Raw genomic sequence first — 14,307 nt, forward strand, 5'->3', positions numbered from 1 at the left:
AATAAGAGAGTTTGGATTCTCATATTTGTACCATTTTTTCCACTACAAATTGATATTTAAGCAGATGAACAGTGAGCTGTTGCTGCAGTAGTATTTTATGATTTTAAGCATAATAAACACACACTTCACTCTCTCTTCTCGGTGGAAAAATAACTCAGCAGTAATCCTCTCAGTTTACTCCTATGTGCTTCAAGCTGCAGCATGAGAAACTCTTTCGGGGCATTTTCTTAGCTGAATTTTTGTAACTCCTCCTGACAAAAATTTGGCCCTGTCTGAGGCAAACCAACAATCTCTCCAGGTGAGATCACAGTCACACATTTTACCACAGCAAGGAACAAAAGACTAGTAAAAACACAGCATAGAGCGACCTGGTTTTGTCCTATGTTTTGTAGTGCAGGCATCAGGAAATCCTTTACTTTCCTCATTGACATAAAGGTCCATTTCATGATGTAATGTAAAAGGTGTAATTTATTTTGGAATAGGTCTCAAGGTGTCCTGTCTCAAGCAATGCCTCCTTTGGATGCAAACCTGGATTAAGCATCTAGAATTAATGATTCAGACAGAAATAGTCTTGCTTGTTCCAATACTGACTCCATGTTAACCTTCCCATGCAAAAAATATCAAGATATTTATCTTTTCAAAAGAAGGAATTCATGTTTCGTCTCAAAATGACAGATTTCACTTTGCCTCCTCACTGTTCCACCCCAGCCATCAGATCAGGGAGGACAAGCAACTTGTGATCAGTTAGGAGTGTCATATCACACTGGCACATCACAATAACAAATATCACATCCTTCCCTTCAGCCCTAAAAGTTGCGTGATCTTGAATTGCAAGGAAGTGTGAAACCACCACAATCAGCATGTGGGGACTCCATGAGCAGGAATGAAGGTTAAATTCAAAGGCTAAATTATTTATTGCAAACTATTTGTTTAGTCCCGGCACTGAAGAACAGCGGAACAAATGGAATTGTTAGATGCAACATGTATTAAGAACAGAGGCTGCAATCCTGTTTCTAGTATTCCATGCTTAAATTTCCCCTGTGCTTTAAGAACTGCAGTGTTACCTTTTCTCTCTCATTAAACTGCCTTTATTCTATATTGAACCTAACTTGCATTTTTTTTTTTCCCATTTTCAGTTTACCTAAAAATCACATGTTCTGAAAAAGTCAATTGATATAATGAATGAAAACAGAAATGGCCTACCAGGCAGAGCATAAAGACATTGCATGTACAGACACTGGACTGTTCAGGGAGGGCATCTTGTTGCTATTGTGACAATGTACTGTAGAGGTTATAACAGCCAAAATGTGGGTGATCTGTTTGCCACACTGAAGAAAATCTGCAGTGATCATGGACACGACACTAGTGCTGCCTTTGGAAAGGTGGTGAACAGTGAGCTGGGACCACCACAGCAGCAGTCCTTCACCCACAAACATGGTCCATCCCATCCTTCTCCATCTAAGGTGTCAGCACAACCTGTTTAATCAACGAGGGAGCTGCTGTTGGTTTCTGAGCATGGCATCTCCCCAGTTTTATGCTTGTACCTCTCAGTCAGCCTGTGTAGTCCAGCTAAGCAAGACCAGCTGAAGGCACAGAAACCTTTCTGCAGCCCCCCTGGGGAGGAGGAGGCATGTTAGGTTGGCTCAGGCCTCTCTTTCCGCTACTTTTGAAGCTTTCATGCTCTTTCTTCATCAAGCTTTCTGCATTTTACTTTTATGCACTCCCTCAGCATCTCACAGGCAAGGGAGTGTAGCATTTTAGTCACTCAGAGCCAAGCTCTGCCCTCGCTTACACCCATGCAACTCATGGCCCTGGGAGACAAATAAATCTGCAAACAAATCATCATTCAAAGTTCCATTTCTTAAAAAAAAAAAAAAAAAAAAAAAAGTAAGACCACTAAAACAAAGAAGGATTTTGCAGCAAACAAAGTGCAGTCAGTCAACTAATACTGAGCTGAGCTTTGAGTGAATTATGAGCTAATTTGCTGTGATATGGTGCATTATAAACCTAGTAGACTACAGAGGCTTCAGCAAGCTGAATGAGTTTAGTAGTTACTCCAAATTCACGAAAATAAACCACCTTATTTCACTTTCACATACAAACAGGTTCTTTCTTCCTCCAATTCTCTATAACAAGCCAGTAGTCATAGTTACAATGCTTAATTTCTTAAGGTAGAACAAATGAGTATTATCACACGTCTTCTCAGTTAAGGCACCTGAAACCCTATCCTAAGGATTCTCAGTAATACCAATGCTTTTAGAGATAAAGTTCCCTCAAGTGTCCTGCATCAAGGACCCTTCTGACTTTCTACTCAGGAAAACATCCCATTGACCTCAATAGGCTATTTTATTCACATTTATCAAACCATCAAGATTGTAAGAATACTTACAGGACACAACATGTATGATACCGCACTTCCAAATTTATTTTTCTACGATTTTTAGAATAGGCTTCTTTGCTAAAGAAAAACTCACATGCTAAGGTTTATAATGGTTTGTAATGGTTTGTAACAGTTTGTAAGAGGTTTTTTGTAAAAGTTCTGATGTTTGTAACAACCTGTGAGAGTTTGTTACAAAACAGTGACTTTGCTCATATAAAAGCCACCCTTGGAAATGTTCTGAGCTCTGTTTTCAGGACATTCTTCCCAAGAAGAAGTGTTGAGTGTTCAAAGGCTGGAATAAAGCCTCAGATCAATGGTCTAAGCACTAACATACTCACATCCATTTTCTAAACGATTGCTGCAGGTTTATGCTGCAGAACAAAGGGGATGAGAAAGGTGGTTGTTCCCTGCTGAAAGCTACCAAAGTCCATAGGTGTGGAGCCAAATACCTCCTGCTTCAGATTAGCAGATGTGTGCATGCAAGGCCTCTTTGATCCGGCTCACTGGTTATTGCTGATCTCTTCGGTGCCTATTGCATACTGATGTGTCCAAAAAGCAGAGCTTTCTGTCTCCTGCTAGAGTTACTGATGCAAAACCCTAAAAATCCTAAACTGAGTTAATTATACTGTGGTTGTGTCACCATCATCCCATGTTTATTCATTTCATGTTCCAATCTGGCATAATACTGATATTCGTCTTAAATTATCACAGCACTTGCTTTCATTTTGATCTAAAATTCCTAGTTACAAAAAAAGGTTTTTAAATTTGGTAGTTTTTCATAGAAAATGTCTTCTATGAACCAGGCATTTATTTTCAGGGTTTTCGAACACTTCATAGCTCGGGAAGAAATTAACGAGAAATTGAAAACGTTCAAAATTCCCCAGTTGAAATTATTATAATGTTTTAACAAGTTTGGGTTGGGTTTTTTTTTCTGGTGTTTTTTTGGTGGGGTTTTTTTTTGTTTGTTTGTTTGTTTGTTTGTTTGTTTTTTAGTACTTGTGATGAGTCAAACACATTTATGGAATCATAGAAACTGTGGCTAGAATGGTCCCCTCTGGATGTTTCAAGGTCACTTTTCTGCTCAGAACAGGTCCCTCACCAGAACGAGCAGGATGGCTGTGCCCTTGTCTAGCTGAGCCTTGCAAACCTCCACAAACAGAGACTCTGTCACTTTTCTGGGTAACCTGTTCTGGTCTCAAACTAGAGAGTTTGTAGCAGAAGCCAGGTATACATATTTACGCGACGATACAGAACTGCTAATCGTTCTCAAACTAAGAAGGAGACACTTAGATAGTTCATGTCTTCATGAGATTGCAACCAGAAAGGAAAACAAACCATCCAACCAAAAAAACCCAACCAGCTAGATAGTGGGGGTCACATCTAAGTGCAAAATGGAAGGTGATCACCAACCTCCCAGCATTTCCACTTGTTTTAGTTTGATTTAACAACCATCCTAGACTAATTGGCAAAATCTGCAACACAGAGGTAAATTTTACTCCTGCAGAACTTCAATCTCTAATGAAACTGAGAAACAAGGACTGTGCCAGGCTGTTTGTGACTACACTGACTTTTCTGCAGTACTTTGACCATAGTAGTCTTCCTCATTTCTGGATAACATTCTGCCTTTTCTTTGACTTGATAGTGAATTCCTCTTTCTTTCTGAATGCCTTTTGTGCAGCTATAATGGAAAATTAATTCCACCATAGAACAGCCTGAATTTAGTGATGAAAGAAGGCAATTCACATGCATTTATGCATTTGAAGAATGCACACATTTACATCCACATGTGTGTGTGTATTTTATATAAACACAGATCTGTAGATAAAATTGGTTATATATAGGTAGATGTAAATAAACAATTATAATTAACATGTAATTTCTTATTCGTAACAAAAAATATGCATTCATTCATAAAAAAATCTCTAAATATTTAATTGTTGAAGAATGTATTTAAATTATGGCTTAAAGGTACTCACTTCCAGCAGCCACAGATTTATTCTTTCTAATTGTTCATTTCTTTTTTTAGCTCCTGTTTCCTTCTCCCTTTCTTCTTAGTTTTCTCAGGTATAAAAGAGTGGTTCATGCTTCCCAAGTGCATTGAGCCACATTTTAAAGTCCCCTACAAACTTGTATTAGGAATCCATAGTCATTAGGTGCCCCGATGGAACTACAGTGAGATGGCACTAACTGATGGATTAGACTTTCTACTCAAGATAAAGTGAATACAGTAATCTTTGAGGTGAATAATGCCACAAAATAACACAAGACAGATGATATTTCAAAATTAAATGTGTTTTTGTGCCCCAATGAGTAAAATATACTGAAAGACAAAATATTTTTTTCTACAAAGATTATTTTGTAAAGTAGCATCCCAGAGCCCTATCTTGTCTGGGGCAAGATGCTCACTTTAGAACCTCAACAAGAAGCATGCTCACAAGCTAATCTATACTGCTAAGTGCAGCTCAGCCCCAGTGGCCAAGCAGAGGATTGGAGCCACACTGTTTGGAGCTACCTGCCTCTAGAGCAGACTGCACAGTCCCTGTCATGTAGTACAGGCACTGGGTCTCCTCTGGCCCCTCATTGTCCTAAAATGTAGAAATTCCACAGAGAAGCAGGTTTCAGCTAAAAGCTGTTTTACAGCCCTCTGGAGAGCAGGTGAAGCGTAGATGTGGATTATCACGACATGAGGGAATGCATGAGGTGCAGAAGGGTATAAAGCCTGCAACATGCTTGCAGGACAACATAGGCTACTCAGAACCAAATCAGGTACAGTCTCATCCAGGCTACCTTTAAAAGTGGCTCTTGGAGTCAGCTATCCCCAAAACTATACTTAGTCTTTTTTTTTTCAGATAAAACTAGAGCAAAGTAACAGACCCTATTTTATTCATGGATACCTCAAGGGAGAGGACCTGGAGACAAGTTTCACCTGACATCTTTTTCATCACGTAATTGAATCACAACAGGTAGGAACTTTGGTTGGAAGAGATGGACAGATATTGGAAGTGCTTGTTAAGATTTCTCAATATCCCAAGCAAAACATATTTAGTGTGGCAGCAATAAATAAGCTGTTGGTATAAATAATGTTCCAAGAAAAAAAATACCTCAGTGAATGTAGGTACACCATTAAACCCACGCTTCTGATCAAGGTGAAGGCTATGGAAATGTTCATTCAAGACTTTAACTTGCTGGCTGGCAAAAAAAATTCCTGTCTAAGACAGACATACTGAGATCCAATGTGACAGTAACACACCCACACATACTATTTTAAAGCATATATCTAAATTATGGGAACATGACCTTTTAACTTGTACAGGCATATTCTACATTCGTGATAACCTGGGAACCCTGGGATTCCCATTTCCATAACCAGATCCAATAGCTGTCGATAGAGAGAGCATGGTATATAGTTTCCCATAGGATTGTAGCTTTCCTTCACAGGAAAATCTCAGCAACTTCATACTCAGAAGATAGCTGTATTCTTAATTCTGTCCTGCTGTATTTTAATTTCTTTCAAGAGTTTTCCATGGGCAATCTGAAACTTAATGTCACACAAAACCTGACATCAACTTCATTATCTCTTCTACACATTGTAACATGGAAGGTCTACTTATTTCCACAGATATTGCTCATAAAATCTGTCCTTTCAAGAGATAAATGTTCTGCTAAACTTTACCTGATCCTGAATGCACATGTTGACCTAAGCCCTCCAGGCTTCACACTGACAGAGTTCTCAGAGAGCTTTTTTCAAAGAGCTTTTGGGTCAGGTTTTATGCTTGTGACTCATGAATAAAAGCTCTCAGTCCTTCTCATAACATTTCACTCAAGGTTAATCATTATATAATACAGAGACACCTGAGAAAAAGACTCCCCTGCCTCTATACTCTCCAGAATACTTTAAATTCTAAAATCTTTGTCTTCCTCATCAAACTCCCTAATTACTTAATTAAAACTATGGTATGTGTCTAAAAAGCCACTCCAGGCTCTCAGAAATTTAGCTCACAGTAATTAAAACAGCGAAACCTTTATAATAGGATAGACCCGAAAAGATCCTCTTTTCCATCCCCTTTCTTACCTCAAAATATTCTCATCTTTCATTTTGCTTCCTCTTAATATCTTTGTGTCCTAGATGGTGCCTGCTGCCTTGGCAGGTACCAAATTTGCATAGCTCTTGCCTCTGTCACCTAAATCCCAGTGCACAGTGCTATCTTGGGCTGGTTTCAAGCTGCTGGCATCACCTGGTCAGCAGGACACTGCATTTTCAGGCATTTTCCAATCTAGCTAGAAACAGGTAAGAGGACTAGGAACACAGGGCTCACTCTCTACCCATTTCTTCCCAGCATCACAGCAGAGGTCTTCCTCAAAATTTGAGAATCCCCCTGCTCTTGATAAACAATTCAGGAGAACCCTGCTTGGGCTTCACACCTGAGGCAGCCATCCACTACCAGGCAAATGAAACCATTTTCAATTCCTCAGCTCCTTGTTGAGGTTAGTGCAAACAGCACCCTAACATATATCGAGGTAATTACCAATCTACAGGAGCAAAGAGTTAATTGAAAATCACAGGCTTTTTCAGATGGTAACAAGCCTGCAACTCTCCAGAGTATCCAGAAATGGTAATTACTCAGTGAGCACTTTTCCCTGTGCTCCCACCCCCTGAGGGTGACCTTACTCTACAAAAAATCCATCCGTCTCTCGCATGCTTTATGCATCTTCCCCACAGAATATGCATTTTATAGAACAGAATGATTAATTCTTCATCTCCACACCAGGGAAAAAGAATTCCTTGAAGAGACAAGGCAAAAGGATTGGGTGATGCAGTCCTTGCTGAAACAGACTTTCATGAAGCTTTACTTTGCTTTTGTGCTTTCAGTTGTTATTTGAATGGACTTGATGCTGGTAAGTGAGAACAGAGGAGGTTTTTGCCATACTATTTGAAGATAATTGATTTTCATCTTGTCCCACTGAGTATTTAGTCCCTGCTGGGCATTATGTGATAGACTGTATCTGCTCCTTATACCAGTTTTACCTGTTTACAAAGCTATGGTGTACCTGGCTCTGGTATTAAAAGATAGTCAGCATAACTGATCCATGGGAACTTCAACCCCCTATAAGCTTTAGCTGTTGCACTGGAATTAATGTCATTGAAGAGATTCTGTTCTTGTGTGTCCTCAGCATACCTTCTGCTTCTCCTGAATATTTATCCAAGAATTTCATTCATGTAGATTACTATGTACAGTCAGAGGGCTGTCTCAGTATGGGAGCACTGTCTATAACCTTATCCCAGACACTTAAAGAAGCATTTAAAATTAGCACCTAAATTTGCATATTTATAAGTATCCTGAATGTAAAAAAATAGCCCAGCTAAAGGGAAAAAAAAAAAAAAAGTATTTACTGACTTCAGAGAAGTTTAATGTTCTTTGTAGGTTCCATCTTGGTGTTGGAAATGTTGATCCTGTACACAGAGCAACAGGTGACCCAACCCAACAGGTTCTTTCCCTGCACGGTCCCAGAGACCCATCCTTTCATTCATAGTGCTTGAAATAAAATCTATTGTTTATCCTGGGTCACTCCCTGCTGTAATCAACAGACCTTTCTTGTCTTACCCTCCTTCAGCAAACAATACCTCTTTCGTGAATCTTGGTGTACTCATAAACCCCAGGAGCTTCCTGGCTTGGGACTGCAAAAATACATCCTCTCAACTGATGAATGTTGTTGATAGGAGCTCCTACACATAACTATTCATTGCAGATACCAAAGATATTTGTTCTAAATAGCTTTTGCAGGTGCTATCACAGCTAGACTATTTCCAGTACCTCATCCAACTCACTGGCATTTGCAAACCACAGCCCTCAACATAGGCATGCCACAAAAATGAAAAGACCTTTTGAAATCATGGGGAAGGTCTGTGGCAGAATGAAAGCTGAAGTTTAGATCTTCTGATACTCATTGCAATCCATTAATCCATCACTACTATTAAAAAAAAAAAAAAAGGAAATAAAACAAAAAAAACCCAATGAACAGACAGAGGAGTAAATGCACCTTGAGTGAATTCTCAGTGTATTGCAAATTAATTGGTAATATGCTGTGCTAACTTAAGTAATTTAGCTTATTAAACCCTGTGGTCTGTGCACTTACTTGTTCTTAGACTATGTTACCCTTCTTTTCTGCTTTATTCTGATAAAGTTTTTTATTCTGAAGGGAATTGCTAGTAGGGTGCTAGTACACTGTTACATTTATATGCATTGTGTTTACAGATTTATATGTGTTGTAGTCAACAAAGACACCACATGTTCTATCTCTTTTTCACCACATCTGGGAAATCTCTACATTCTTCATCTGGCATGACTTACTGCATGGCACAGCTCAGTGCAGCTAAGCACACAGAAATGGGAGAGAACTTCTTGGCTTTTCACATCAGCTCAGTGTCAGCATTTTGCACAGCTAGAACCTACTCTGAATAGATTGTTCCTGTGACACATGGATCAGGCAGCTATAATCAGTACTTCTTTCAGTTATTCAAAGAGACCACTCACTAAAACCCAGGAACACTAATGCCACCATGGATAATGTGTCCACCCTGGGTATGTGTTCATCAGGCAATGTCAGCAAAGCCAAGTGAGGATCACATCTTACAGTGTAAACCTCACTGTGTTGAGCTCAGCTTCCTTTAACCTCAACTTCCAGACTTTTTATTAACAAATACCAGTTGAATTAATAAATAGCAGATTTTGAAATAAAATATCAACATTTTGGATGTAAATGTACTGATCCTGCCAGATTTTACTTGGAAAGTTATTGAAATAGAGTATTTCCACCTTATCATTTTTACTTCAAAACATAAAAAAACCTAAAACAGTTCTAGGAATGTTATTGGCTGAAAGGATGAGGTATAATTTAACTTATTGCTGTGAAACATCCTTAAGGCTGTAGCGACCTCAAAGTTTAGCAGTTTTGTTCTTAATGCTTAAATCTAGTGTTAAGATAGTCTTTGTCCTCCAAGAGGAATGCTGTATTATAGAGTGAAAAGTAAAGTAAATTTTCACATCTAGAAGATTTTTACATGATATACTCAGAGTTATAGGACTTCATTTTGATTTTGTTGGGTGCAAAGGTGGCTTTAAAACTGTCTTTCTTACAAAAAACAACTGAAGATGTGGTCCTAAGGGTGTGTGGGACATCATTAATTTATCTGAAGAGGAGTCACGAAAGTTCAAACTGAGGTCCTATACATAATAAGTCTCATGGTTGTTAAATAATTCCCAGTAGACAGCCATGAACATTATTAATGAGGCCCATTAACAGTTTAGAAAACCCTTAGCTGAACTCTACTCACAGTTCCATTCATTAATTGCAGTAATTAACATTAAGGACTGCAAAAGCTTAATAAATGGCTTTTGCATTAATACATGTGATGCTTATAGTGAAGTCAGGTACTTAGAGCCATAACTGTGGAGTGCATTTGAAGCAACAACAGCAACCAAATAGCATACAAAACTTGCAGATTATTCTTCAATGTTTGCAGAAAGAGAAATCACATCTCTGAAACTAAAGAGACTTCCCATCACACTGGTAGGATAGCAGAATTTATCTTTCCATCTGTTCCTATCTGCAGTTACACCATTGGGGGTTTTTTTTGCTAACATAATGTGCAAACTTCTGGGACAACTTGGTTGTCCTTCATTTCAACAAATCATCACAATTATGATGATGATTGTAATATGAACTGGATTCTTCATTATTTGAACAGGGTAGCCAGGGCAGAAAACAGCTCAACTGAGAACAAAAAAACCCCAAAACTTGCTGCATAGGTTAGGCAAAACTCTTCAAAAAGACATGGAAAGAATTAAAGCATGGAGAGTATCTTATCAGTCATCATTTCAAAAAAGAAAGGAAAACCAAACACCAAAGAAAACATAAATCACATTAAAAGAATAGACATAATCAGCTTAGTTGATTTTCTCTAAAGAACATAGAAAACCTAGAAATGGTCCAGCATGGAAAATAAAAGCAACAGGAAGTATTACCACCAGAAAGAACAGGTAGGGTGTAATTTTGGCTGGTTTTTGCTTAGAAGAAATGCGTAAACGTCCATGAGAATATGACTATAGAACCCATAGGATGATATTAGTAAGACAAATTTAGAAATAAAGATGTTAGGAGTGAAGATTCTTCTTACTGTGAAGTTGAATTATTTCAATGAAAACAAAACCAAATCCCCGATGTAGCAATTCTTTTTAAGGTATTTCTAGTCTCTAACATGTAGATCCCACCATTTCTTTAGAAAAACAATAATGTTTTTCTAATGTTTATAAACAATAAGGTCCCTCTCAAATTCCAACTGGATAATTACATTTTGTCTACTTCTGCCAAAGCTGTGACAGGAAGAAGTTTTATTCACCTGCTGTTTCAAGCTATTGTGTATTTTTACTATTAATTACTTGCTACATTTCAACCCAGAAACATCTGGATTTCACAAGCGGATTTAGAAGACTCCTGGACATTCTTTACATGTATGTATAGAAGTACTTTGATCCTTTAAAGTATATGGCTGTCAGATGATTTTAATTAACTTATAATTCTGAAAAATATTTATCTGGTCCTTTGAAAGCTGGAATGGCTTAGGAAGTGGAATCTTTCCTTCTTTAAAAATCTGAGTACAGTACCATACGCAATAGGAATTTATAGGCAGATCCCAGCTACTAATAGAAAGATGAGGTATCTATTCCTGCTTTTATTCAGTTGCTGTGAAAAAAATATGGGAATTAAAGTATTTTTATCTACTTTTATTTCTTAAACTCATATTCAGTAGAAAGATTTAGCACATTTTTACTCCATTAAAATGGCACAGGTTTTTTTCCTTCCAGCTTAGGGGGTTAAATATTTCTAGATTAATCACAGCAAGAGAAAGCAAGTGTATCTTTCATTAAAATTGATTCACACAGTGTCAGAATATAATGTCATAAAATCATCTTTTCACTCCTCTCTAGAGAACGTTGTGTTCTGGGCCTTCCAGGCGGCATTGTCATCTTTACCTTGTTATCCGACAGCTACTTAGAAATCATGTCGCTTAAGCAGAGCACTTTTGTGCCATTCAGAAATCCGATTGACTGTAAATTAGAGATGAAATGGACATAGATACTAGCAGCCCAGGTTGATACAGCCATTATTAGATTCTTATTAATACTTCATCTAAATAGTAATCATCTATATTATTCCCACGTATGGATTCCTATCTACATAGAGAACTGAGTTCCTTCTTAGGTTTGTGTGTTTGTAACAGAACTTAAATACTGAAGCTAATAGTAACAGAACTCTGTTTCCCTGCCAAAGGAGGGAAAGGAGAAAGATGCGAAGGCCTTTGCATTGAGAAAATCATGGCCATTATCTGGTGACAGGGTAACATCTGATTTCAGTACATTCTTATGGAAGCCAAGATTCAAATGAAAGCCCATGAAAGGAAAGTTACTTCCATTACTGCCTCAGGTAATACCATGATTTAGTATCCATTGAATTTTTTTTCTGTTAATCCATGAAAGTTTAGCCTTGGGCCAGCCTAAAAACATGATGAATCCCGTGTGTTCTGCACTGTATGGGTACAGCCAGGCACTAGCAGCTTTCCCCAGGTAGCTAACACCCACTGTGGACTTCGGTACTGCTCTCATTTGTATGTCTTGTCTTGTGAAAAAAAGCAAGACCTAGCAATCTTTCTGCTCTGTTTCAGTGATTTGGGGATAATGTGCTTTGAAGAACTATGGCAGCCCTAAGTTTAGAGAGGATTTGACCTCCAGGGTATCCAGAAGATCTGTGGAATAATTGTAGATTGCAATGTGGATTACAGCCACTTTTTACCCATGCAGATACAGCTCAAACACTGCCTGAGGTACAAGACTTATAATGGTGGCATTGATTTAAATCTTTTATGAAATGGCCAAACAGAGGGTGAGTAAAAGCCAGCACTAATATGGTGCTAACCTGGACATATAGCTGCTAAAAATATAGCTGCACCTATATTAGCAAGGAATGTGGTACAAGGGGACCAAATCTGCAGAACAAAAGCTTTGATGCTGCAAAGCTACACCCACCATGGTTTGTTTTAGAGTAGTTCTACTCTGGCCTTGTGGACTGAGAATCTATTAGTACTTGGAGCACATGCGGTGTCCTCCCAGAGCCCACCTTTGGGTTTCAATTCACCCGTAAAGCATCCAGTTCATGTGCTCTAAACCCACTCTACAATGTGACCAGAAGATTTGCTTCCATATTTGCTTCTTTCACCCCAGAATGGAAATGAAACCGTGATGCACATGTACCCACCATTGATGTCCATGCAGAGGAAGACTATTGCTGCCCATATTTTTTGTCCAAACTCTAAAAGCTGGCTCTGGACTCCCCAGATGCTTCATTAGGAAGATGCTGTAGGTCTAGCTGTCTTGGTCTAGGCTGTGCTTTTGGGATTTACTTTAGACTTCAGTGGTAATTCTCATGTCAGTTCTCACGGCCACGGTCAACAAACAGTACTGTGCTCAGAGTCCTAGAACCTGAATTCAGTCCTGCTCTTGGTGGGTATTCAAGCAAGTCACTTCACCCTCTGCTTCATTCACTGCCTACCTCCTGTCTGGGTTATTTTAGCTGTAACATCAACTGCGTAAAGTCACTTTCCATACTTACATGCAAGAGCTTTGTTCAGCAGGGAGCTCTGTGTATGACCGGCACTGGCCTGGAACAAGTACCAGCATCAAAATACAATGTTGTTCTAAGAGAGAATTTCTGTTCCTTCCTCTCCTCTAAGCTTCATCTGAAGTTTCTCCTCTCATCAGAAAAAAAAGGATTAATGTCATGAAGGAAAATAATCTGTCACCCTGGAGAATCATGTTTTGTGAGGCTTATCTATTCCTTATCAGTGTTGGCACTTAACTAATGTTAACTGAAAACTGATCAACAGCAGTAGGACTTCATGGGAACTGAGTTGCACAGCACTATTTTACAACAAAAGTTTTCTGGGTCTCTATTTACTTTATATTCTATTTTTCTTTCCTCTTCTTTTTCTTTAACAGCTTTTATTCACATGTGAGTTTCTGGCAGTTTCAATATGTTAAAACCCATTTAGACAACACCAAGACTGAGAATTCTCTACTGTATAAATTTAATTCAAATTATTCTTATTCCCTTGTTATCTGCTGGTTATAATGTGAAATACTTTCAAAACTGGCACATTAAAAAAGCTATAATTTGCTCAACAGCTGTGGAAACTGTGATAATTAAAGGAAAAATTAATTGGTTTTATTTTGATGTTTCTTTTATTATATTGCAAGTGTGAGAATTTTCTCTTCATGGTAAGAAGTCATCAATTCTCATCTGTCCACCCATCTATATACGTACCTCAGCATCACACTTCTCTGAGCACCTTCTAAAAATGAAAATGTGGAAATCATCTTTATCTCTTTCTTCTCTCCTCAGTCTGTAGAATAAATAGATTTTAAAGTCAACAAGGACCACTGGGTTATTTAATATGAGATCCTCGATCAAGCACTGCATCTAGGCATCCCTTTATTGAGCACAATGATGTGATTTCAAAGGCAATTCCAGACAGGCAGTCAGGTTTGATATGAAAACTTCAAGAAATGAGAAATTCAGTAATTCCTTCAGCAGTTTCTTCCAATGTGTGCTGAGCACCTGTGTGCTTTCTTTCTGGTTGAATTTCTACTCACCAGTTCTTACAACGCCTTTCTCCAGTAGATTAGAAAGCTCTTTAGCAGTGACTATATTCCAAATGACATACACACCATTAAATCAAAGTTTATCTTGGTTTCCTCTTAATTAGATTTTAATTTCTGTATTTTCCATTATAAGAGAACTTTCAGACCACAGATGAGATGTGTCAAATTTATGTACTTTTTAAAAATACAAGATCCAAAACCAGACACAGCAGC

This window comes from Strigops habroptila, chromosome 7, assembly GCF_004027225.2.
Source record: "Strigops habroptila isolate Jane chromosome 7, bStrHab1.2.pri, whole genome shotgun sequence".
NCBI classification, from domain to species: Eukaryota; Metazoa; Chordata; class Aves; order Psittaciformes; family Psittacidae; genus Strigops; species Strigops habroptila.